Source organism: Myotis yumanensis, unplaced genomic scaffold, assembly GCF_028538775.1.
Source record: "Myotis yumanensis isolate MYYU_CA2020_CCGP unplaced genomic scaffold, mMyoYum1.0.hap1 SCAF_2, whole genome shotgun sequence".
Lineage (NCBI taxonomy): Eukaryota > Metazoa > Chordata > Mammalia > Chiroptera > Vespertilionidae > Myotis > Myotis yumanensis.
This window is the reverse complement of record NW_027223753.1, coordinates 86,941,288-86,966,510: the sequence shown is the minus strand read 5'-3', so window position 1 is coordinate 86,966,510 and position 25,223 is coordinate 86,941,288.

Below are 25,223 nucleotides of genomic sequence, written 5' to 3'. Positions count from 1 at the left end.
TCCCATGTGGAGAGAGGGAAAGAATCACACAGAATGGACTCCCACATGGGGAGGGGGAAGGGTCCCACTGAGTTCCTTTTCCCTATGGCTTATAAAGGCTGCAGATCTTGGTGCCTTGATATTCCCTCTGATTGGTCACTATTCCCTTTCACTTCTAAAAATTCCTGTTCCAAAATTTGAAAAAAAAAAATTTTGAAGGTGTTGATTTTCTTTTTCTATTTGGGGTTTTTACTTGGGTGCATAGTTTTTTGATTAATAAATGTATCAGGTATTTTTGATATTTTTAAGGAAATTTAAGAAAAATGCTTTTATTGTAGCATTAAAATTTGGAGCATTCATGAAAACAACCATTGTCAAAGGTTCAGATTAACAAATAAAATTTCTTCTCCTTGCTAATTACCAAGTGTACTCCCACAGCCAATGAACCTGAAATGATTTATTTAATGTAAAAAATATGGCTCTGTAGGATTTGGTTTTTCTTGTTTTCTGGCTCTTGTAAATGAAGCAGTAAGAAATTTACAATGGATTAAATTGGATTTATATTTTCTAAGTAGAAAACTATCTTTCTCTGCTCTTTCCTCTGACCTTATGATTAAAGATAATCTTTTTATTTTTTTTTTGAGTAATTACTAATCTTCCTACATCTGTGGCTCAGGCCAATTTTAGCATTTGCATTGAAAATAGAAAAAGCAAAGAAAAACTCCTTTATGAAACCCTTCTCAATTATTTAATTAGCATATTCATTACCAATACTATAGTAACAATAATGAAACATTTTAAATGCAATAATTTAATAAGCTTTTTGTTAGGTTAAAAATCGATCAATGTTTCTGTTAACTAATAACCTTGGAATCAACAATCTCATAAAACCGGTTTATTCAGCCCAGAAAATTAGGCAATCCATCATGACTGATTTGCTCACATTTCCCCTGCAAATAAGTGAGATGGAAACTTTAAAACCAATAAGATAATGCACTTTACAAATTCAACTGAGAGAGATGGATAAACTAAGATGCCACAGGCATCCATTACAAAAAAAATCTGTCGTGTTTCCAATTATTTGAGCAGATTTTTGTATCCCAATTTGCTACCAGCCTGGCTGCATCTAGAGCCCCCCTCTTGTTTTTTTCAAACCAAATCATCAGGTCTTAAATCAGAGCAAGCTCATCATATCATACTATGAAAGGCCAACAGGGGATAAAGGACACCAGATGTTATATGAGTTTTCTTTTAGGCTTTCATTTCAGCCTTCCTGCATTCCCCATGCTGCTTTTCACTTGTCAGAAATGAAAATGTGCTTTGATAGATAACAGCCCTATTTTCTTCATTGACTGAGCTTAGAGAATACCAGTAAGTATTGATATCTAGGGTGTTTAACTAGGGAATGCAATCACAGCAGTCCCAAAATTGGGGTTCTGTTGCATTATTTTACATGCCAAGATTTTTGAAAGACTCCAAATTAATTTTGTTTTCCTTAGGAGTTTAGTTGTGCGAGATTCTAGGAAGGGGAATCGAGGCTTGTCCTTGGCATATCCCTCCTTTCTCCTGCAGACCTCAGCTGATGTTCAGGAGTCCAAATAGCCCTAGGAAGCTGTGCAAAGTTGCACTTTTGAGATGGAATAGTGACCCCAGCTTGCCAAAGCAAACTACTGAACTGCTTTGTACTTTGAAAGCTTAGCATTTGTACAACTTTGGTTTTATTAACAAAAGGAGAAAACAAGGGTCATCAATAATCTACAGTCACAGAGACAATGTCAGCATGCTTGACACGGTAACAACTCTGACACATGGCAAACTGGAGCAACTTGATTTGCTCCCAAAAGGGTTCAAGGTCAGCCTATATTAAGCTATACTAAAAAAAATAATATAGCCACATTATTCAATTTGATTCAGATGATGAGATCATTCTCCTCTGGCTTCTACTAAAATTATATTTAAAAAATGCTTCCATAGCCTGTGCAGTATATGTGTTATAAAGGGATTATGCACTAATCCTGCTTGTAGCCTCTTGGAGCACTTGTGGTTAGCATATGCTTTGTCTGAGAGATAGACAAATAGAAGAAACATTAAGTGAGAAGAGGTGTTTACCTCTGGTAGCCTTAGGCCATGTAGATGGAGGAAAACCCTTGAATCACGTTTTATGAGAAACCCCTGCTGTTGTTAAATCTAAAGCAGTGTCCTTAACTGGAAGTGATAATAGTCTCTCCTTCAAGTGACATTTAGCCATATCTGGAGACATTTTGATTGTCACGACTCAGGGGTTTGGGAATGTTTGTGGTATCTACTTGGTAGAGGCAAGGGATGCTGCTAAATATCCTGCAAAGCACAGGACAGTCCTCACAATAATTATCCTGCCCCAAATTCCAACAGTGACAATATTAAAGAACTCTAGTTAAAAGATGACAATGGTAAAATGAGGACTCATGTCAAGTGCTGGGGGAATGGAAGTGGGGAGGTGGTGCCAGAATTGGCCAGGGCCATCAATTCAGTAAACACTAAGAATTGCAAAAGGCTGGTTCACTTAGGTCAGTGGTTCTCAACCTTGGCTGCACATTAGAATCACCTGGGAATCTTTTTAAAATCCTAATTTCGGGGCCTCATTCCAGAGGATGGAGGATGAACCCAGAAATCAGGATTTTAAAAAGATTCCTAGGTGATTCTAATGTGCAGCCAAGGTTGAGAACCACTGACTTAGGTGCAATGAAATTAAACTTAAAGGAAATTCCAGGGCTTTTCTACCCAGCTTGAAAATTATTAAAAATTATCTGGTAATAATAAACTTACAATAAAAAGACACACTGCTGCTTAGATTAAACTCTACAGTTGCCCATGAACCAGATGCTACTAAATATCACAGCATAGCTAGTAGATAGATATTAATCTAATGAATAAAAGAACAATTATTTAATTGAATGAATAAATAAATGAGCTAACTATTTCTGGATGTCCACACTTAGAGAGGTTTACTGGCTATTCTCAGTCACTACGTCTATTAGAAGTAATTTAATGATGAAGACCTTAGGGACTTTAAGGGGCAGGTATAGACCTCAGAGCTTTTGATATACACAAAAGTAGTTGGCCCACCTGTAAAATACTTACTATGCAATAGAGGATTGATAGTTTATATGCAGATGCATACATTTAAGACCTTGAGCAGCATATTCAAAATAATTTGCTAGTGCCCTAGCTGGTTTGGCTCAGTGGATAGAGCGTCGGCCTGCAGACTCAGGGGTCCCGGGTTCGGTTCCGGTCAGGGGCATGTACCTTGGTTGCGGGCACGTCCCCAGTGGGGAGTGTGCAGGAGGCAGCTGATTGATGTTTCTCTCTCATCGATGTTTCTAGCTCTCTATCCCTCTCCCTTTCTCTCTGTGAAAAATCAATAAAAAAAATATATATATAAAAAAAATAAATAATTTGCTAGCAAAACTTACGTTTATATTTGTACTTCATCTTCTTTACCTATTATTTTCAAAGACTAAGAAGCAAAAATAAGTTAAAAACATAAAATAAGTCGAAACATATGAAATTGCTAATACTCAACCTTTTGACCTACAAGAATGGCACTTTTATATGGTTCCGTCTAAATAAAATAAGTTTAGGATAAATAAGGTAAAATATACACAATGTCTTTTTACAAACTATATAGCACTGTTACAGAATTTACCAGGCAACTGAAAAATAAACAGGGAGTACTCGGGTATCCAGGATAAACCCATTTATTTTCAGATGTTTCACATGTGCTAGTACAGTGTCTCAGGGGGTCAGTTCTCCAAATCCTGAGTCTGCGAATATAAAGGAAGCTTTCTCTTTATACCTTTCCGTTTCTTTGTTTTCTGTTTCCTAACACCCAGGCTTTTGTGGTGGGCTTCCACAGCCCTGCCTGAGTCAGTTAGAATGGGGAAGTTAGATGGTATCTACATGCCTGGTCTGGGTGGTGCCAGTGACCTCCCCTGTACCTAAGCTGTTACTCTCCTTGTTTATGGCCCCTTTGTAAATTGGGAGGAATTAGGAAAACAGGTCTTGCTAGACCAGATTGTTAAGAAAGGGCAGTGACTTAATCATAGGCTATCAAGAATGTACATTAGGTTACTGGCACAGATTCAGATTGCTACCCACTCCCCGCCCCCAGAAAAAAAATGTCTTATATTCCCCATCAGAACAATTTTCCTAATCAGTAATCATGGTAACCCAATGGCAGTTTCAATAGACTAATTTGTCTATGTTCCACGATGCAGCTGTGAAGAAGATGCAGGCAGAGAATAAGGGATAGAAGAGAAAACAATTTGAAAAAAGTAGTAGAAGTTTTAATCCAAAGAGGAACACCCTGCCACAGATAAAGACCTGTTGTGGCTAATTAAGATCAATTCTAGGCTCTTCTACAGATCTAAGAAGGTTTGGAACTTTAGGTTAGCTTAGAAAATCTGGACGTAAATAATAATAACTGTCTCCTCAGGTAGAGTACTGAGTTTTGCTTGGAGAAACCCACTTGAGAAAAATATGAGTTAAGTGCCTGGCCCTTGGGCAGAAACACACAGTAGAGCAGAACAGACTTCTAAGGAACATTTAGGAAACTGTAAAAGGTAAGTTCAAACCATCTCTCAAGGCTCTTTTTCATTGGGCTTCAGTGTCATTCTCACTTCTTCATCTCCTTTGAGCTCCCTGACCACTTATTTTCCTCATCTACCTTATTCCTTCAGCCCAGGAAATCCTCAGGAAACTGTTTTGATAATCTGTTCTTCCTATTACAGTTTTAATAGGAACAGCTCATGCTACATCAATAACCCTATTTCTGAGTATATGCTGCATACTGATGCCTCCTTAATCCGTTTTCCCCATCCTTATGCTTTTCTTAAACTCCAGACATGAATAGCCAACATATCTAATTCCTCTAATTCAATATATTTGCAAGTTAACTGAACATCTCTAAGTCCCCTCCTCACTACCACCAATCTGCTATTCATTATCCTTTATTAATTTTACTGTTGGCTAAATTAAGTTTACATCCTAAACTTTTTCAGGTCTGCTTTTGCTTTTCCATTGCCACCATACTTTTTAGTTCTATGAACTTGGATTAGGTATTCAACCTCCTTAAATCTTATATAGTTTTACTTAGCGAAGACTCTTGCATCCATGAAATTAATTCTTCATGTTCTAGCTACCTATCTATAATACAAATCTAATCAAGCCATATCCCTACCTAAAAATATTCAACACAGCCCCATTGTCTATATGCTAAAATTCAGTTATTTAGTATTGTGTTCAGCAGCATCTCTGATCCCAAAATTGCTTTCCTCTGTTCCCTAATCCTTTGTCCCTTCCTATTACTCTGATAATTTCTTACTAATTTTCTTTTCTTGCCCACATGTGTTGTTTTCTATCTCCAAATCTTTCCCCATACTCTTCTCTTGGCCATTAATAGCGTCTTACTGTTTATTCTTCTGGTCAACTCTTACTCATACTCCAGTTCAAGCACAATCTTCTCCATGTAGCATCCACTGAACCCTGTGCTTATATCAAATTCCTTTTCCTTTTCTTCAATAGCCTCCTGCATCTTCATTAAGTTGCGGATATTATGGCAATTCTCAAATTTGCACTAAACTGTTTCTTCATTAAAGTTTCATAGTGAGCAGAAATGAGGGTGAGAAGAAAATGGGATTCTGGGTCCAACTTCACCTTACATACGGAAACTTTGCTTTTATATATTTTTAAATTGATCACCCAAGTAAAATTTCACTTAATGGAAGTTCTTTGCAGCAACATCAACAACAATAACATACAGAAAAAAATCATTGCCGTGTGATACTGAAATTACCTGCCTGTGACATTTTTATAAAGTATTTGATATCATACACTAATCATAATGCTTAAAAACAAAAGATAGTCATTGCACAAAACAGATTTGGCCCACAATAAGCATCGAACAAATGCTTGATCGTAACAATATTTTTCATGCTAAATATTTAAAACTTAGTGTTTTCATATTTGGAAAATTTTTACCAAATAATATGTATGTATGCAAATATAGAAAGTTGCATATATTTAATCATATATATATATATATATATATATAGAGAGAGAGAGAGAGAGAGAGAGAGAGAGGTGCTCTAAATATGCAAGTATCACCAATGGAAGCTAAGATTGGTGGCAATCTGACACCATCATATATATTACAAAAACTCTTTTTGACCTTATTTTACTCATGTTCCTTTAAACCCTCTGCTGAATTAAGCCTAATCCTGGCTTCCCACTCTATCTTTGTAGAATTCAGTTGAGTGAGAATCTTACTAAGTAAGTTCAGGGAAAATCTTACACCTTTGATATCAGATCACCCTGGCCCACCTTTAGCAAGAACTCTGCTGAATACATTTAACAAGAATCTCCTGCCCTAGCTGGTTTGGCTCAGTGGATAGAGCATCGGCCTGCGGACTGAAGGGCCCTAGGTTCGATTCTGGCCAAGGGCACATGCCTGGGTTGTGGGCTCGATCCCCAGTAGGGGGCATGCAGGAGGCAGCCGATCAATGATTCTCATCATTGATGTTTCTATCTTTCTATTCTTCTCCCTTCCTCTCTGAAATCAATAAAAATATATTAAATAAAAAAGAATCTCCTTACTCCTAATGTCTCCTTTTAGTACGTTTTCATCCACCAACTGCTACCCTCATCTTTCATTGTAAATCCTTATTTGTTCTTATTGGAATCAGAGTTGAGTCCAAGCTCTCTGTTCCACAGCAGATGCCATGGTAGCGGTCCCTACATCCAACAAGATACCGCCCACCCAACAAAATATGCCTTACTGTTCTTTAATAAATGTAATGGAAAAGTATTTTCTTTACCAGTTAGAATAATCTTTTCCTTTAACGTATACATACATACTTATACTGATGGGTATACTTACAATCTGTCTATAATAAAAAGGTATCTGTAATCTAAAAATTACATAAAATAAGATGCTGAATCCTAAAGTCCGGCGTTTGTTATTTGCATTTGGTAGAGGAATTTTATCATGTGTTTACAAAGCCACATTCTTAAAGTGCTTTGTAAGTGCTGTAGCACATGGGAATTCAACATAATTATCTATTGTCATCAGAATAGATGTAAAGAATTACAGAAGTTCTTTCTGTCTTTAAACCCATGCAGATCCCACCACATGGAGACGGAAGAGATTTATGGCGTGTACAATCTGAGCTGCTCTAAATACGCAAGTGTCACCAGTGGAAGCTAAGTCTGGCTTGGAGGCAACCTGACACCATCATTCAAACAAGTTGTGTGCATTTTCATAAAGCGAATCTGAGATGGCAGCTGATTAATATATGGCTAAGTAGGCCATGGCTCAAATTAGGAAGGACTGACAAGTAATTTATAAGTCAAACCATAAGTATACAAAGCCCAGGACCTTGATATTTAAAAAAAAAAAAAAAATGTAATGTAACTGTCTAAGCAGAAGATGCTGGCCAGGAATTTCTGTGATACTAAAACTCATCATCCTAAAATAGAATTCAGGGAAAAATTAAATGGATTTTTAAAAATCAGTTAACATAATGTATTACTTATTAAATTCTTTCATAGAGCAAATAGAAGACTAATTTCTCTGGAGCCATTCATGCCCCCAAAAGTTATAATTAAAGACACAAATTGAATGATTTTAATAATGATGAACGTTCACCTTCTTAATGCTTAGGTATGGTAATATGAGAGTCACAGAAGGACTCCATCTTTCACTTTCATTTAACTTTTTCTCCTGGGATTTATAAGGGCCCTTTTTCTCATTTATTTATTTATGGCCATTAAAATAGTATCAGGAGTTAAGTGGCTGTTTTTAAAAGATAGAATTAGTATCAACCACTCAAAAAAAGCGTATTGGGGCTTTGAGATTACAGAAGGATTTCTGGGTTTCCCAGGGTGCTCTCTGCCTGTTTACCTTCACATATCTTCCCAGTTGTACAGGGTCCTGCCAAGAACAAGGATTTGCATGTATGCTGGCACACTGCCTCTGTTGTTTTCCTTTTCACAGAACACAATTAGTTTTATTGCTGCCTTTACAGAAAGCATCCATAATGTAAAAATTAAATAACAAATATTCTTTCAAGTTGATGGTAAAATGTGGTGTCAAAACTCTCTGGAAAATAAGCAACCTCTACAAGCTGACTGGTCAGAATATTTGTATTTTTGTATCATTTAGGAAAATCCTATTATTGCCTTAGACACAAAAAACATTCCCTGTGTGCAAGATAGAGACAGTTCATAAAACACACAGCATTTTCAGCCAGAAAATAAGGCAACCTATTGCTTTCCGTAGCTGGCTGTTACAGCCCAGTTCCCACCAATAGAATATAATCTCATTGCAGCAGGCAATATTTGGTATCAATGAAACATGAGTATTTTTTTAGATATTTGCAGATTGCTACTACCTAAAGGACAAAAAGATTTTGTGCTTTTGCAATTGGTATCTTCAGAACACATTTATATAATGAGGTAGTAAAACAAAGGTGCAGTAGTTAAACACAGGTACTCAGATGATTCTATCTCCTTTTTTCTTTCTCTTCAATCTCTCTCTCTCTCTCTCTCTCTCTCTCTCTCTCTCATAAACTTTCAATTCTCCAAACACTATTACAAAATGATTTGAGTCACTGTATCAGCTATATAATTAACCCTCCCATCAGTGAATGCCAAATTAAATGTCTACTTCCATCATGCCCTCTCACTGCTAGAGTAGGGGACTCTGTATGCATTTGACCTTTGATGGGGGTCAATTCTGAAAAAGGGTGGGACAGATGCCAACACCCCAAAGACTATGTGTTTCTAATATTAGAAAGGCTACACCCAATTTGGCCAGTCTCCACGCATGCAAAATAAATAAATTTTGCTGTGCTGTTATCACAATGATTAAATATAATAAGTTAATGAGATTACAATAGCTGATTGTGAACAAGACCAATTGTGTTAATTGGAAGCTCCTGAATGGCAATTCTAACTGCTGCTGAGTTTTGAAATAGAATCAGTTTTACTAATTTTATCTGATTTCTTAATGAAGGTTGCCCTGAGCAATTGTTCTATGTGTTCTTTAGCAAACAGTGTGTGTCATAGCTGCTGACATTAATCTCGATTACTTTAGTTAAAATAAATAGTTATACTTGGGTGGCTTTCAGAAAATACATCACAGTAGATGTAATGCTGGAAAGCAAAGAGAGCTGCATGTTTTGCTTTGTTTGACTACATTTTATGTGATGCATTCCAACCATGAAGATAATCTCTGGTGTTACCAGATCCTAGGGTCTAACTGCATAAATCAAGTAGAACTACCATTTGTTGGTTTATAGTAGTTGTCCTCTATCAGTTGAGGAATGAAGACAAGATTTGCAACTGAGGAGAAGGTAACCGATATCAAATGTATCCTGTGCACAAGACCAGGAGAAAAAAAACATAAAAGTTGTTGAAATGTTTAGGGAAAGTTTCCTTCCACAAGTCTTTGCTCTGGCAGTGCACAGATCATGCCATCAATACCAACCACCAATGTTAATGGCTGAGACTGCAGGAGAGCAAGCACTCACGATATTTGTTTTCACAGTAGATTAATATACATTGAATGGCTCCTCTGAGCTTTTTAAGTGCATTGGAAGACTGCCATGCCATACAGCCTGTTATAAAAGACTGGAAATTCGAAGGGAAAATAAAGTTTGGGGAAACCAAAAATGCCATTTACACAAACTAAAGAAACATCTTTCATCCTTTTGATTTTTTTATTCACAGTCTTTCAACATCTGCAATTAGGATTGTATATTTAGACTATTTAATGCCTGTGAGCAAAGGTTAAATGGGTTTTAACAGGAACTCATGAGGAAATGGGATAAAACCTTTTTCAAATCCCATGAAACAACTAAAATGAGAAAATGTATATTAAAACATCATAAAATTAAGTGGTTACACTAGCAAAGGTGTTATACCACTCACTTCATCCACACTAACATTGAAAAACTTTCTTATTGAGTTATAGTGTTTCATGCAGGTAGATGCATAAATCTTAAGTATACAACTGGATGCAATTTTAGGTCTGCATACAGCCATGTAATTACCTCCCATGTAAGAGATCAGGAGCTAGAAGATTTCTAATATTCCAAATTCACTTTATAATTATTTTTCTACATTGTTGTTTAATTTGACCTATGTATGTTTATAAAGTAAATTATACTTTACTGTGTTCTTGTACTGTATCCTGAGCTGAGTTTGATACTGAGACTATCTTGGATCATATGGTAGAGATTTCCAAGTCTTTCTTCTACTCTCTGAAACAGAGTTCATAAGTTAGATATCATCTCTTTCTTGAATTTTTTATAAAATTGTCCCAGAAAACCATCTGGTCCCCCTATTCTATTGTTCTGTATTTTTGTAGTCATTTTTAGTTATTTACCTTTTACTAGAAAATTGAAAGTTTCATGTAATTTTTACATGTATCAGTCTATATTTACTATTCAAAGAATTTTCACAAGTATTTACTTTTTATAAAGCTTTCTTGGTTGTTTTTCTTTTTGTTTTGAAAAATCTAATTAAACATGTGTCTGATACTTGAACTTTGAAGTCTGCATGTCATTAAATCACTGATGGAGAAAGGATTCTGTTTACACATACAATAGGATACGGATATGGAAAATAAGCCTTTAATCAAATGGCGCACTTACCCATAGATGAAAGTAGAAATATATTTAACGTTAGGGTTGGAAGAAATGAAAAGCTCTTCCTTCAAACTCATGAGCAAAAAACACTGGTTTAAAAAACAAAAAGCAAATGACTTTGTTACTATTTCATGAAACAATGCCACCTACATTGTACAGACAGTTTAAGCCACTTTATATCATTTACATAACCTTCTGTTTTGATGTAATTTCAAAATTACAGAAAAGTTTCAAGAATCTATAAATGAACTTTCATATATCCTGTATCATTCACTATTGCTATTCACTAGTGGTTTACATTCTGCCCCATTTGCTTTGTCATTCTCTTTCACTCTTCTAGTGACTCTGGATATACTAGTAAGATATATGAGACATGATGATGATAGCTGGATAGATACCTATTTTTCTGAACAAGGTGAGCAAATTGAAAAAAGCAAGTTCCTTTACCTATAAATTGTTCAGCCTGCATTTCTTAAGGACAAAGAACATTCAATGATATAACCATAATACAGTTATCAATATCAGGAAATTTAACAATGATATACAGGGGTGAGCAAAAGTAGGTTAAATATCTATTCATCATTATCTTAAATATAAATGAAAAGTAAGACTATGAAATAATAACAATAATAAGACAAATAATACAAATAAACAATATAATAATTAATAAATAATAAGACAAGAATAAACTCTGTTTTGCATACTCACAACTATAAACGACCTACTTTTGCCCACCCCTGCACTACTTTTGTCTAATTTACAGTCCGTATTCAAATATTATCAGTCATTCCAATTACTATGTATTTTATCACTATTTTTTTTCACCAGTCCATCAAAGCCATGATTATGTGTTGCATTTAGTTTAATAGTGTCTCTTTAATCATCCTTAATCTGGAGTATTTTCTCTGTCTTTGGGCTTCTTATTTTGTAGTATGTCCCTTAACTTGGGTTTTCCTAAGGTTTCCCCTTAATTCAACTCAGAAGATGCATTTTTGATAGGAATATCACAAAGGTTATCTCCTTCTCAGTTTGTTTTGCTAGAAGGTGCATGTTCTTCATTTGTCCAAATATGAGGAACTAATGTTTGAAGACTGGATTATTATTGTGTCCACTAGTTTTCCATTTTATAAAGTTAATTTTTCCCTTCATGACTAATAAGTAAGTTATTGGGAGACACTATGAGTCTATTAGTATCTTATTCCTCATCAAATTTTCACCATCAATTTTATTATTTATTGATGATTTTTAATCACATATTGTTATATATTTACTAGAGGCCCAGCACATGAAATCTGTGCATGGGTATGGTCCCTAGGCCATCTAGGGCATCTTCTCTGGCTGCCTGCAACCACCCCTGCCCTTCCTCCCCCCCACCCACCCACCCTCGGTTACCTGTTTGCCATTGGGTGATCAGTGCCTGATGGCTAGGGGAAGGGACCGAGAGATCAGCTGTTCCCGCCCGCTCACCAGCCCCGCCTACACCATGGGTCGCCCTCTGTGTGTGGGGAGACCAGTGGGGTGGGGGCTTTAGCCTGGTGCTGCCCGAGTCCCATACCACCCACTCCCAGTTCCCCGTTCGCCATTAGGCGATTGGAGCCTACCGCCTGGGGAAAGGGACTGAGAGGTGGTGAGAGTGCCTCACAGTGACTGGTCAAGAGGTTGTTCTGGTCTTTCGCCCTTAGGGCCAATTTGCATATTACCCTTTTATTATATAGGATAGAGGCCTGGTGCACGGTGGGGGCCAGCTGGCCTGCCATGATGGGAGTCCCGGATCAGGGTGGGATCCCCACTGAGGCATGGGGCTGGCCGGGGTGAGGGACCACGGGCAGTTTGCAGGCTGACCACTCCCCAGATTGGGGTGGGGGTCCCTGTTGGGGGGCGTGGCAGGCCTGGGCGAGGGTCAGTAGCTGTTCTGGTCTCTGGTCGTTCTGTTTGTTCCACTGTTGCAGTTGCTGGGCTTTTATTATATAGGATTATAGGTCCAATGCACAAAAATTTGTGCAAGAGTAGTCTTCCTTCCCCCGGTTCCAGGCACCGGCTTCCCTCTGGCACTGGGAACCTGGGCTGCTTCCCTCGTCCGGCCACCCACAGGCACCTGGAACCTGGCTGGCTTCCCTCTGGCCCCAGCTTCATCAGGAAGGACATCTGGAATGGTGTCCAGAAGACATCCGGTCTAAATAGCATATTACCCTTTTATTATTATAGACTAGAGGCCCGGTGCACAAAAATTTGTGTACTCGAGGGGAGGGGGAGTCCCTCAGCCCGGCTTGTGCCCTCTCACAGTCTGGGACCCCTTGGGAGATAATGACCTGCTGGCTTAGGCTCGCTCCTGGGTGGCAGAGGGCAGGCCCAATCCCTAGGTGCAGCCCCTGGTCAGGCTCAGAGTAGGGCCTATTGGGGAGTTGGGGCGCTGCCCCTTGTCATGCACAAAGCAGGGTGGATTAGGACGTTGTGATGCCACCCCTAGTCACGCTCAGGGTAGGGCCGATTGGGGGGTTGGTGCACCGCCGCCTGTCACACTCAAGGCAGGGTCAATAGGGAGGTTGTGGTGCCACCCCCTGTCATGCACAGAGAAGGGCCCATCAGGGGGGTTGGGGCTCTGTACCCTGTCACGCACAGAGCAGGGTCGATCAGGGGGTTTGGTCGCTGCCCCCTGTCACGCTGATCCCGGTGCCGGGAGGCCTCGCTGCTCCACTGATCCTGGTGCTGGGAGGCATATTACCCTTTTACTATATAGGATAGAGGCCTGGTGCATGGGTGGGGGCCGGCTGGTTTGCCCTGAAGGGTGTCCTGGATCAGGGTGGGGGTCCCCACTGGGGTGCCTGGCCAGCCTGGATGAGAGGATGATGGCTGTTTGCAGCTGGTCACACCCCCTTCAGGGTGGGGGTCCCCACTGCAGTGCCTGGCCAGTCTGGGTCAGGGGCTGAGGGCCGTTTTCAGGCTGGTGGGTGACTGAAGATCCCAATCTGTCCTTTTTTTTTTTTTTTATTCTGGGCCAGCTTTAGCTCTGAGGCTTGGCTCCAGCTCTGAGGCCTCGGCTGCTGAAAGCAGGTATCTGGTTTGTTTGGGTTCTATAATTGTAACACTGTTGCAGTCCTGCTCACTCCAGCTCTGAGATCCATGCTGGTTGAAAGCAGGCATCTGTGTTTGTTCTATAATTGAAACAATGTTGCAGTCCTGCTGGCTGAAGCCCAGCTGGCTGAAAGCATGTTTCTGGGGTTTTGTTTAGCTTCTATATTTGTAACAATGTTTCTTAAACTGCAAGCTCAGAGGCCGGCAAGGCAGGCGGGGAACGTTGTCTTCCTCCGTCACTGAAGCAAGCAAGCCTCATGTTCGCTTCAAGCTGCCTGGCTGCCGACCGCCATCTTGGTTGGCAGTTAATTTGCATATCTCCCTGATTAGCCAATGGGAAGGGAAGCGAAGGTATGGCTAATTACCATGTTTCTCTATTATCATATAGGATTAGTCAGCATTCTACTTAGGGAATTAATTTTCTTTCTATCAACATATGTATTCTTTTATTTGATTTTATTTATATAACATAATGTATCTCATTTTCTTTAATGAGTTATAATCCATTTGTATTGTAAGTTATTTTGATGTTCAAATTATCTAGATTTTATTGTTCAGGGCTCTTTCAAGTTGGCTCTGTATCCTTTTCATAAAATCTTTAGCATGATTCTTGGAGCACAGTATTAATATCTGAGGAAATAATAAGCTCTAGCGGCTCACATTTTTTACTCCTAACATATCCTTTTATTTTTCTTTCTTTTTTAAAATCCTCACTCAAAGACATGCTTATTGATTTTTGAGATAAAGGGAGAGAAAAAGAGAGAGGAAGAGAAGAGAAGAGAAGAGGAGAGAAGAGAAGAGAAGAGAAGAGAGGAGAGGAGAGGAGAGGAGAGGAGAGGAGAGGAGAGGAGAGGAGAGGAGAGAAGAGAAACAGAATCATCAATGTGAAAGACAAACATCCATTGGTTGCCTCCCACACCCACCTGACCTGGGATAGAACTCAAAACCTGGGTATGTCTCCTGACTAGGAATCGAACCCAGGACCCTTAAGCATATAGGATGATGCTCCAACCAACCAAGTCACACTGGCCAGGGCCTAACATATCCTTTAAAAAAAAATTATCATTTGAAGCATTCGTGCAGAGTAGCCCTTACCAGTGAAAAGAGGAATCATTGTGTGCTTTGATTTTTGGAATTATAGAATAGATAGTAATCTCTGAATTCCATTTCTCCTCATGGACTGACATTTCATCCTCAGATCTTCATCTTCATTAACTATAGCCCCTGAAAGACCATAATCTTCAGAAGCATAGAAACTGTGCCTGTTCTACTCCCAGTTCATCTAAAACAACAAATAAATTTTTGTTGAATTAATAAATGCAAAGAAGAATAGCCCTGCCAGCATGGCTCAGTGGTTGAGCACCAGCCTATGAACCAAGAAGTAACAGTTCAATTCCTGGTCAGGGCACATGCCTCTGTTGTGGGCTCAATCCCCAGTGTGAAACCTGCAGGAGCAGCCAATCAATGATTTTCTCTCATCTTTGATGTTTCTATCTCTCTCCCTCTCCATTCCTCTCTGAAAACAATAAAAATATATTTTTAAGTAAATAAATGCAGGGAAGAATAAATGAATAAGAAACCCAAAAAACAAAAACAAAAAATCCCCCTGAGGAATAGCCAACTCTAATGATGCCCTTAATTTTTCCTTTACTATGGGTTAAGACAGTGGTTCTCAACCTGTGGGTCACGACGCCTTCGGAGGTCGAATGACCCTTTCACAAGGGTCGCCTAAGACCATCCTGTATATCAGATATTTACATTAAGATTCATAACAGTAGCAACATTACAGTTATGAAGTAGCAATGAAAATAATTTTATGGTTGGGTCACAACATGAGGAACTGTATTTAAAAGGCCAGAAGGTTGATAACCACTGAGTTAAGGGCTTATATCTCTTTGTTAAAACATCATTCATTTATTTCAATGATCCTATTATTAATAAACTAGAGGCCCGGTGCACAAAAATTTGTGCACTCGGGAGGGTCCCTCAGCCCAGCCTGTGCCCTCTCGCACAGTCTGGGACCCCTCTGGGAATGACCACCTGCTGGCTTAGGCCAGCTTCCCGGGGGATTGGGCCAAATCTGGCAGTCAGACATCCCTCTGGCAACCCGGGAGCCCTCGGGGAATGTCCACTTGCCAGCGGGGAGCAGGCCTAGCTGCAGTCGGACATCTTTAGCGCTGCTGATGAGGTGGGAGAAGCTCCCACCACCACTGCTGTACTGGCAGCCATCAGCCTGGCTTGTGGCTGAGCAGAGCTCTTCCTGTGGGAGTGCACTGACCACCAGGGGGCAGCTCCTGCATTGAGCGTCTTCCCCCTGGTGGTCAGTGTGTGTCATAGTGACCAGTGATTCCTAGTCGCTCTGCTGTTAGGATCAATTTGCATATTACCCTTTTATTATATAGGATAGAGGCCTGGTGCACGGGTGGGGGCCAGCTGGTTTGCCCTGAAGGGTGTCCCGAATCAGGGTGGGGGTCCCACTGGGGTGCCTGGCCAGACTGGGTGAGGGGCTGAGGGCCATTTTCAGACTGGCAACACCCCCTTTAGTGTGGGGGGGTCCCCACTGGGGTGCCTGGCCTGCCTGGGTGAGTGGCTGACGGCTGTTTGCAGGCTGGCCACAGCCCCTTCAGGGTGGGGGTCCCCACTAAGGTGCCTGGCCAGCCTGGGTGAGGGGCTGATGGCTGTTTGCAGTCTGGCCAAGCCCCCCAGTGGGGACCCTTACCCCATGAGGGTGTGGCCAGCCTGGGTGAGGGACTGATGGCTGTTTGCAGGCTGGCCACAGCCCCTTCAGGGTGGGGGTCCCCGCTGGGGTGCCTGGCCATCCTGGGTGAGGGGCTGATGGTTGTTTGCAGGCTGGCCACAGTCTCTTCAGGGTGGGGGTCCCCACTGGGATGCCTGGCCAGCCTGGATGAGGGGCTGAGGGCTGTTTTCAGGCTGGCCACACCCCCTTCAGGGTGGAGGGTCCTGCTGGGGTGCCTGGCCAGTCTGGGTGAGGGACTGATGGCGGTTTGCAGGCTGGCCAAACCCCCTAGCAGAGACCCTCACCCCATGAGGGTGTGGCCATCCTGGGTGAGGGGCTGATGGCTGTTTGCAGGCTGGCCAAGTTCCCCAGTGGGGACCCTCACCCCCTGAGGGTGTGGCCATCCTGGGTGAGGGGTTGATGGCTGTTTGCAGGCTGGCCACAGCCCCCAGCCACCCAAGCTCCCAGTAGAGGCTGGCTGGAAACAGGTATCTGGGATTTATTTAGCTTCTATAATTGGAACTTTGTTGCCTTTTGAGGAGGCCACAGCTGGCCTGGGCAGGCGGGAAGCTTGGCTTCCTCCATCACAGGGGCAACCAAGCCTCCTGCTTGTTCCAGCTCCATGGCTGCTGGCCACCATCTTGGTTGGGTTAATTTTCATATAGTCGCTCTGATTGGCTGGTAGACTTGGCTTGGGCATCGTGAAGGTACGGTCAATTACCATCTTTGTCTTTTATTAGTGTAGATTTTCTCTCTTGGATTTCATGTTTTGAAAGGTTTGTCTAATGAGATAACTACATTTCTCAATGGCCTGAAGCAGTTTGCCCACTTATCATAGGTCTCTAGCTACAATGGACCCTCAATAACACTAACTTTTCAAACATCGATGCCGCCACACATTGCTAATTTTTCATACTGACATCCTGCCAAGTCTCAGATTTGAAATTATTCCTAAAGACAGGGCACAAAGTTTTCCTAGAAGCCTTGCTCAAAATTTTATGTGCATTAATTGTAGAGTTATACTGTTGGTAATGGAATTATCTACTATGCAACATAAAGAATTGTGTATTATCTGATACTAGAGTCCCGGTGCATGGAATTCATGCACTTGGGTGGGGGGCGGGTTACCTCAGCTCATCTTGCACCCTCTGGCAGTATGGGAGCCCTCAGGGGATGTCCAACTGACGGTTTAGGCCCACTCCCCAGACATCCTTAGCAAACATCCTTAGCGCTGCTACGACGGTCCCCCTGTGGGAGCACACTGACCACCAGGGGGCAGCTCCTGCGTTTAGCATCTGTCCCCTGGTGGTCAGTGCATGTCATAGCAACTAGTTGTTCCGCTGTTCAGTTGATTTACATATTAGCCTTTTATTATATAGGATATTAAATAATTGTATTTATTTGGGGGAAATATTTTAATAAAGTTGTCATCTGTTACCTTCCTCAAGTCTTAAAATAGTTAAGAGACAAATTCATTGTATGCAGAGCAGATTTCCTGAAGGCTGGCACTTTCCAGCAGTTTGAGTATTTCAATGTGTCTTTTTTCTTTTTTCCTTTTTTTCTTTTTTCTTTTGCAATTCCAGTTTACATTCGGTATTATTTTTTATTAGTTTCAGGTGGACAGTATATTGGTCAGACAATCATATACTTTATAAAGTGGTCCCTCTGATATTTCAAGTACCCAGCTGGTACCACATATAATTATTACAATGTTATTGACTATCCCCTATGCTGTACTTTACATCCAATGACCATTTTATAATTACCAGTTTGTACTTCTTAATCCCTTCACCTTTTCACCCATTCCCCAACCCTCTATCCTCAATTTTTCTTTTTTTTTTTTTTAAAGTATGTCTCACCTTTCTCACCCAATATGACTTATCACACAAGGTGAAAATTACTGGCCTCCAGGAGACAGAAATCAGTCAAGATGACATCTGTTGCTACCAAATTTAGTATCCAGTAATGCCAAGTTATTATAGCTGGAGCTCTTTCTCTGAATGCAGAAATATTGCAGTGTATGAGTGATCTAGGAAGTAGAATAGCAAGACTCTAGGCATCTGAGCTCTGCCAGCATAACCTGGCATTCTTGCTGTGGTCTGAATATTTGCGTCCTCCCCAAATTCATATATTGAAATCTTTATGTCTAAGTGATGGTAATAGAAGGTGCAGCTATTTGGAGTGTTTGGATCAAGGGTGGCACCATCATGAGTAGGATTAGTGCCCTTATAAAAGAAGCTCAGAATAATCCTTGGCCCATCCTGCCAAATGCAGATACAATGAGGAGTCTGGTACCCAGGGAAGAGCTATCACCTGACCATGCTGGAACCTGGATCTCAAATTTCCAGCCTCCAGAAATGTGAGCAATACATTTTCTGTTGTTTGTAAGCCACTTGGTCTTTGACATTTTGTCACAGGAGCCCGAATGGACTAAGAAACCATGCTCAGGTTAAAATTAAGGGCCCTAAACTTATTTCACTTATTTAAAAAAACAAAGAGAAATTTTTGTCCTATTTACAGAAATATGTGCAATTAAAAACAACATTTCTACAAAATGACTTGTTAGGAAAGTTTGAAGATACACTGCTTTCTTCCTTAGAATCTTATATTTTTTAGAAGAGACAAAAAAGCTCATATACCTCACTTACCAAGCATAGACAACAACAGCACAATGACCCTGTCTACTTCCCATGATAAAATAAAATTATTATTCTTGGTGTAAGAGACACTTTACAAAAGGTTTTTTCCCAAAGTTTTCTTTCTGGACAACATTTTGTTGCTTAAATTTACTTGTCTGTATACTGTAGATAGAACACTGAATTTGTAGGTCAGCATGAAGATTAAATGAAATTAAGTATATAATGGATTTAACCTTCTGAGATTAATTGTGTACTTAGTGCACAATTGAACACGCTCGCATTCATAAGGCAAACATTTCCTCAAGATTCATCTGGGTGTGTTGTGTTAAATATATTTTCTAAAATTTGCCTGTCAGTGATTTTCAATATATGTCTATGTCATGGATTTTTTTTCCCATTGATCACTCCATGCAATGAATGCCAAGTAATCAATGATCATTTTAAAACCTGCCAATTATTTAATAAATACTGTCATAGACAGGTAACTATGAGTAGAGCTTTTAAGATTGTATTTGAAGTTCCAAAATGTGTGTTATTAAACGTAGACCATACTTTTTAAAATTTAGTCCAATACATTAAACATTTATACATTTGTTCAGGTAACTGAACCTGTCCTAGAATCAGGCATTTGATAGAACTTGTAAGCATCTGTCAAGATCCCTTCTCAGTCACAATAGACTCTGCATTGCTCTCTTGAGAATTCAGTCATCCTATTCAATATGTTTTATTGCTGATAATATTTGTAGTTTTTCAAATAAATGAAAATATGTAAAATATAAGACTACAAGATCTGCTACAGTGTCATCTTTATATCACAAAGAACACACACACACACACACACACACAGTTACATCCACTAAACAAATTTGAATAGCATGAATTATTAGTAAAGTTTATAGTAGCACAATGCATAGATTTAGTTACATTTATTTTTCTGAGTTTAGCAGGTAAAGCATATCTTTTAAATGTTTACTTTGGAAGGTCATTGTCTACTAAAGTTGCACTGTCCCTCATAAATAATCCAATTTTATTTTAGGCTTAGGCCTCCAATATTGGAATTCTTGTTTTATGTTCTTCTCTCAACATTTTTGTCACCCAGATTGCAAATTATTCAATATCTATTTGTTGAATTAATACACTATATTGAATAAGTAAATCGAGGTAAAGAGAGATAAAGAATCTGTCAGGATTTCATTTTAAAATAATATTAAATGAAGATGGCAGGAAAGTAATAGGAACATAGAGATTTGTGTGCTCAGCAGTTTCTCAATGTATATAATTTCACCATTTGACTTAAGAATTTATAAGCATAATTTGATGTGTAAGATATTAATAAATTTGTTATCTTTAAATATGTTGACCCTGAACCTCCCTGGCCAGGTTACTTAGTGTCATCTCGTACCAAAAAAAAAAAAAAAGAAGAAGAAGAAGAAGAAGAAAAAGAAAATTCATGGACTCCATTTCCAGTCAGGGCACACTTACCTAGGTTTTGGGTTTGATCCTGGTCGGGGTATGCAGAGCAGGCAACCAACCTATGTGTCTCTCTCACATCAACGATCAATGTTTCTCTCTCTCTCTCTCTCTCTCTCTCTCTCTCTCTCTCTTCCTCTTTCTCTCTTAAATCAATTAAAACATATCTTTATATCTTTGGGTGAGTATTAAAATAAAATAAAATGCATTGACTCTATATCAGTATACACTATTGTCTTCCCTGCCATTAGTCTTCTCTCAACTGTGTTTCTTCTCTGGTAGAAGAATCCATGATTAATGGAGGCACTTAGAATTTTAAAATAATAATAATAATAATAATAATAATAAGGAAGGAAATATAGGAAAATTTCATAAATGCTGAGCATTGACCTGACCAGTGTTGCTCAGTGGTTGAGCATTGACCCATGAACCAGGAAGTCAAGGTTCTATTCTTGGTGGGGACACATGCTCAGGTTTTGGGTTCGAACGCCAATAGGGGGCATGTAGAAGGCAGCCAATCAATGATTCTCTCTCATCATTGATGTTTCTATCTCTCTCTCCCTCTCCCTTCCTCTCTGAAATCAATAAAAACATATTTATAAAAGAAATAAAAGTATAATAAAAAATAAATGCTGAGCATTGAAATCAAACATAGCTTGCCATTCCTTCTGAAGTGCTCTGTTTTTCCTTCCACACTTCCCCTCTCCTAGTTACCCATTATCCAAATTCACCTGGAGCACTCAGTGCAGGTCACCCACTTCACACTCAAACACCTGCCACTAGTATTCAGAACCCAAATGGCTTCAGAACTCAACTAACCAGTCCTTTCCTCTTTCATCTAAATGCATGTTTTAAGATCACCAACTCTATATTTAGGTTGTTCCAAAGATATAGCTAAATAGCTAAATGATCTGAACTGTGTTTTCTTTTCCAAAGTATGTATCAAATTATAAAATATAATTTTCAAGATGTTTTCCTTCCCACCAAATTCCAGAAGGAGTTTAATGAGAACCCACAAATTTCCTTACCATTTCTCAAGTAGAAATAATACAATATTGCATCTCTGATTTCAGTCAGTGGGAGAATAGTATTAGTAGCACCTTTCAACAAGAGAGAGTCATATTTCACATACGAAATGCATGTTCAAATTCAGCTGCCGGTCTAAAGTTGTTGAGGGAAATAACTGAAGGCGGGAAAGAAGTATTTCAAGACCTCTATGTGAAGAGAATTGCACTATAAACCAAGTTTCAGTTTTGTCACAAACAAGTGTGATTTGAGGCAAGTCCTTAAACTTTGTGAAACTCAAATTTCTCACTACAAAATCTTGAGTGATATCCATGTCTTCCCTTTAACATTGATCTATCATGCTGAACAAAATCACATTATCTACCACTAGAATTTCAGTAAGGAATTTTTAAAGAATCCATATATATGTTAATATTTTGACTATTCCAGCATTTAAAAAAATGCAGATTCCTGGCACTGTGCTGATCATATAGTATGCACTCAGTGACTCAGGATTGCGGCTTGACTGTCAAATAGAGACACAGCCCCACACCGAAACTGCTCTGGCAGTAGAGGGGATGGGCCCGGAGGCATACTGCCCAATGCTTTAGGGATGGGCTGGAAACGCAGGCCATTTCATGGGTACAACCAATCAAAATGGATCTAGAATAAAATAGATTATTTTGTTTTGAGCCCTGTGTGATTTTTCAGATGTTTTAAATCTTTTTTTTAGCATTTATTGCTAAAATAATATATGCTCATTGTTTTATTTTTAAAATTTATCTTTATTGTTGAAAATATTACAGATGCCCCTCTCCCTCCCACCAATTAACTCCCTCCACCCCCCTCCCATGTCCTCCCCAGGTCTTCACTGCACTATTGTCTGTGTACATGGGTTATGCATATATGCATATGCTTTTTGGTTAAACTCCCCCAACCGCCCGCAGTTCCCTCTAAGATTTGTCAGTCTGTTCCATGCTTCCATGTCTCTGGATCTATTTTGTTCACCAGTTTATTTTGTTCATTAGATTCATATAAGTGAGATCATGTGATACTTATTTTTCTCTGACTTATTTTGCTTAGCATAATACTCTCCAGGTTCCTACATGCTATCTCAAAGGGTAAGATATTCTTCTTTTTTATAGCTGCATAGTATCCCATTATGTAAATGTTCCACAGCTTTTTTTTATCTACTCGTCTACTGATAGGCACTTGGGCTGTTTCCAGATCTTAGCAATTTTAAATTGTGCTCCTCTGAACATAAAGGTGCATATATTCTTTCTGACTTGTGTTTCAGGTTTCTTAAGATATATTCCTAGAAGTGGGATCACTGGGTCAAATGGCAGTTCCATATTTCATTTCTTGAGGAAACTCCACACTGCTTTCCATAATGGCCACACCAGTCTGCATTCCCACCAACCGTGCACAAGGTTTCCCTTTTCTCCACATCCTCGCCAGTACTTGATTGTTGATCTATTCATGATAGCCATTCTGACAGGAATGAGGTGATATCTTATTGTGGTTTTAATTTGCATTTCTCTGATAATTTTATATATTGAGCATCTTTTCATATGCCTGTTGGAAATGTGCAGTTTCTCACGTGGGTGATGCACTTTATTCAAACTATCCTTGACTTTATTCACCAATTCCAAATATTTACAGTACCCACCATCTAATTGCTGCTCTTGCTTTTGGTAGACTAGGAAAATAGTAGCATACAATTGCCAATAACAAAAGCTCATAGTTTTCTACATAGTATGCTTACATCAGTCTATAAATGCAAGATTATTTTAAAATAAATACCACATGATTTCACTTATATGTGGATTCTAATAAAACATAATAAAGCATGAGGGAATGGGCAAAAATGTGAAGGGATTAAGAAGAACAAATTACCAGTTGTAAAAATAGTCTTGGGGCCCTGGCCAGCATGGCTCAGTGGTTGGAGCATTGTAGATTTGCTTCCTGGTCAAGGGAACATACCTGGGTTGCAGGTTCAGTATCTGGGCGAGTGCAGAAGACAACCAATTGATGTTTCTCTCACATCCATGTTTCTCTCTCTTTCTCCCTCTTCCCCCTTCCTCCCACTCTCTAAAAATCAGTGGTATAAAAGCTAGTCATGGGAGGTAAGTACAGCATAAGGAACATAATCAATAACATTGTAATAACTATGTACAGTGCCAGGTAGACTCTAGATTTATCATATTACTTTGTAAGGTACATAAATGTCACATCACAATGTTGTGTGCCTGAAATTAATTTAATATTACATGTCAACTATAATTGAAAAATAATTTTTTTTTAATTTTAATGTATGAATGAATTTTTTAATTTATTTTTTTTTCTGTCTTGGTAAAATCCATTTTAAAGAATACCTATATGACTTTGTTTCCTTTTAAAAAAGCCTGAAATGCAGTTCTTTATTCATATTGTACCTGTTTTTCTTAAGAGATGTCACTATTTGAGCTAATAACTAAATATTCTTAGAGTGGAGGTAATTTCTCTCTCCCTAGTGGGATGTCTTCTTGGCTTCCTTGCCAAACTTGGTATTGAGGCTGATATCCAAGAACACAAACAATAGTGCCTACCCACTATGTGTGGCTGCTAGTGTTGTTTAAGAGAATCAGAGGCCAAAATGATGAAGAACTTTTGAGTTGGGGTGATGATGGATCAGACCAGGGAACCAAAATACACACCCAACTGTCATGAAACTGGATGTGAAAACTACTAGAGTCTAATACAGTTCTCTCTAAAATGTGTGTTTCCTCTGTAGATTGAAAAATAAATATAAACAATTTATCTCTTTTAAGTAAAATACTGTTAAAATATGAAAAAGATAGATTTTCTATTTTCTGCCAAAATAAACAGTTTTGTATGTCAGAGCCTGACTGATTATTAATTTAAATAAAATTATTGCCCAATGATGATGCATCGTTCAATTGCATTTTATGCATTCTCTTTGCATGCACCTCACTTTTATGCCGTGACTAGGGGTGTTTGGTATATGCCCCATACGTGAAGTTGTCTTGTGCGAAGAGCCTGACATCCTGGGCTGAGAAAGCCCTGTCCCGAGACTCTCCTTTGTCCTGTATTGGCCCCTCTTACCCTCATGTCAAGAGGGACCCTCTTCTTACAATCCAATTGACTATAGCTATTGCCTAAGCTCTCTGTTCATGCTGAGTTTGAAGCCTCATGGTGGCTGGTACCATGGATCTGTCTCTAGCCCAATGGCGTGAGCTGGGCCCTCCCTGGAGAAGAAACCTGGGTTCCCCAAGATATGTGATTAATGCCAGGGCCCCACCAGCAGGCGAGGGGATCCCAAGGCAGTTGCTGGGCGTGGAGGCCACGGGGGCGTAGGCTACCAAGGAGACAGAACTGAACCTCACATCACCCTGCTTGGCCCTGGAGGATGGCTGGTTAGTCAAAGACGGGTAAGATTCCTCAGGGAGGAACAACCTAAGACAGGCACAGTCGCAGAGGGGCCAGCAGGAGAGAACTTGGGGGTCAACAAAGGTGGGGCACAGATCCTCACCCCCCCAACTATGCAGGGTCTTGAACACTCGCCCCTTCTGAGGGAGGTCTCCTGCCCCCATGGCTGCTTCCCGCTTCCCATGCCCAGCTCATCTCGGGACC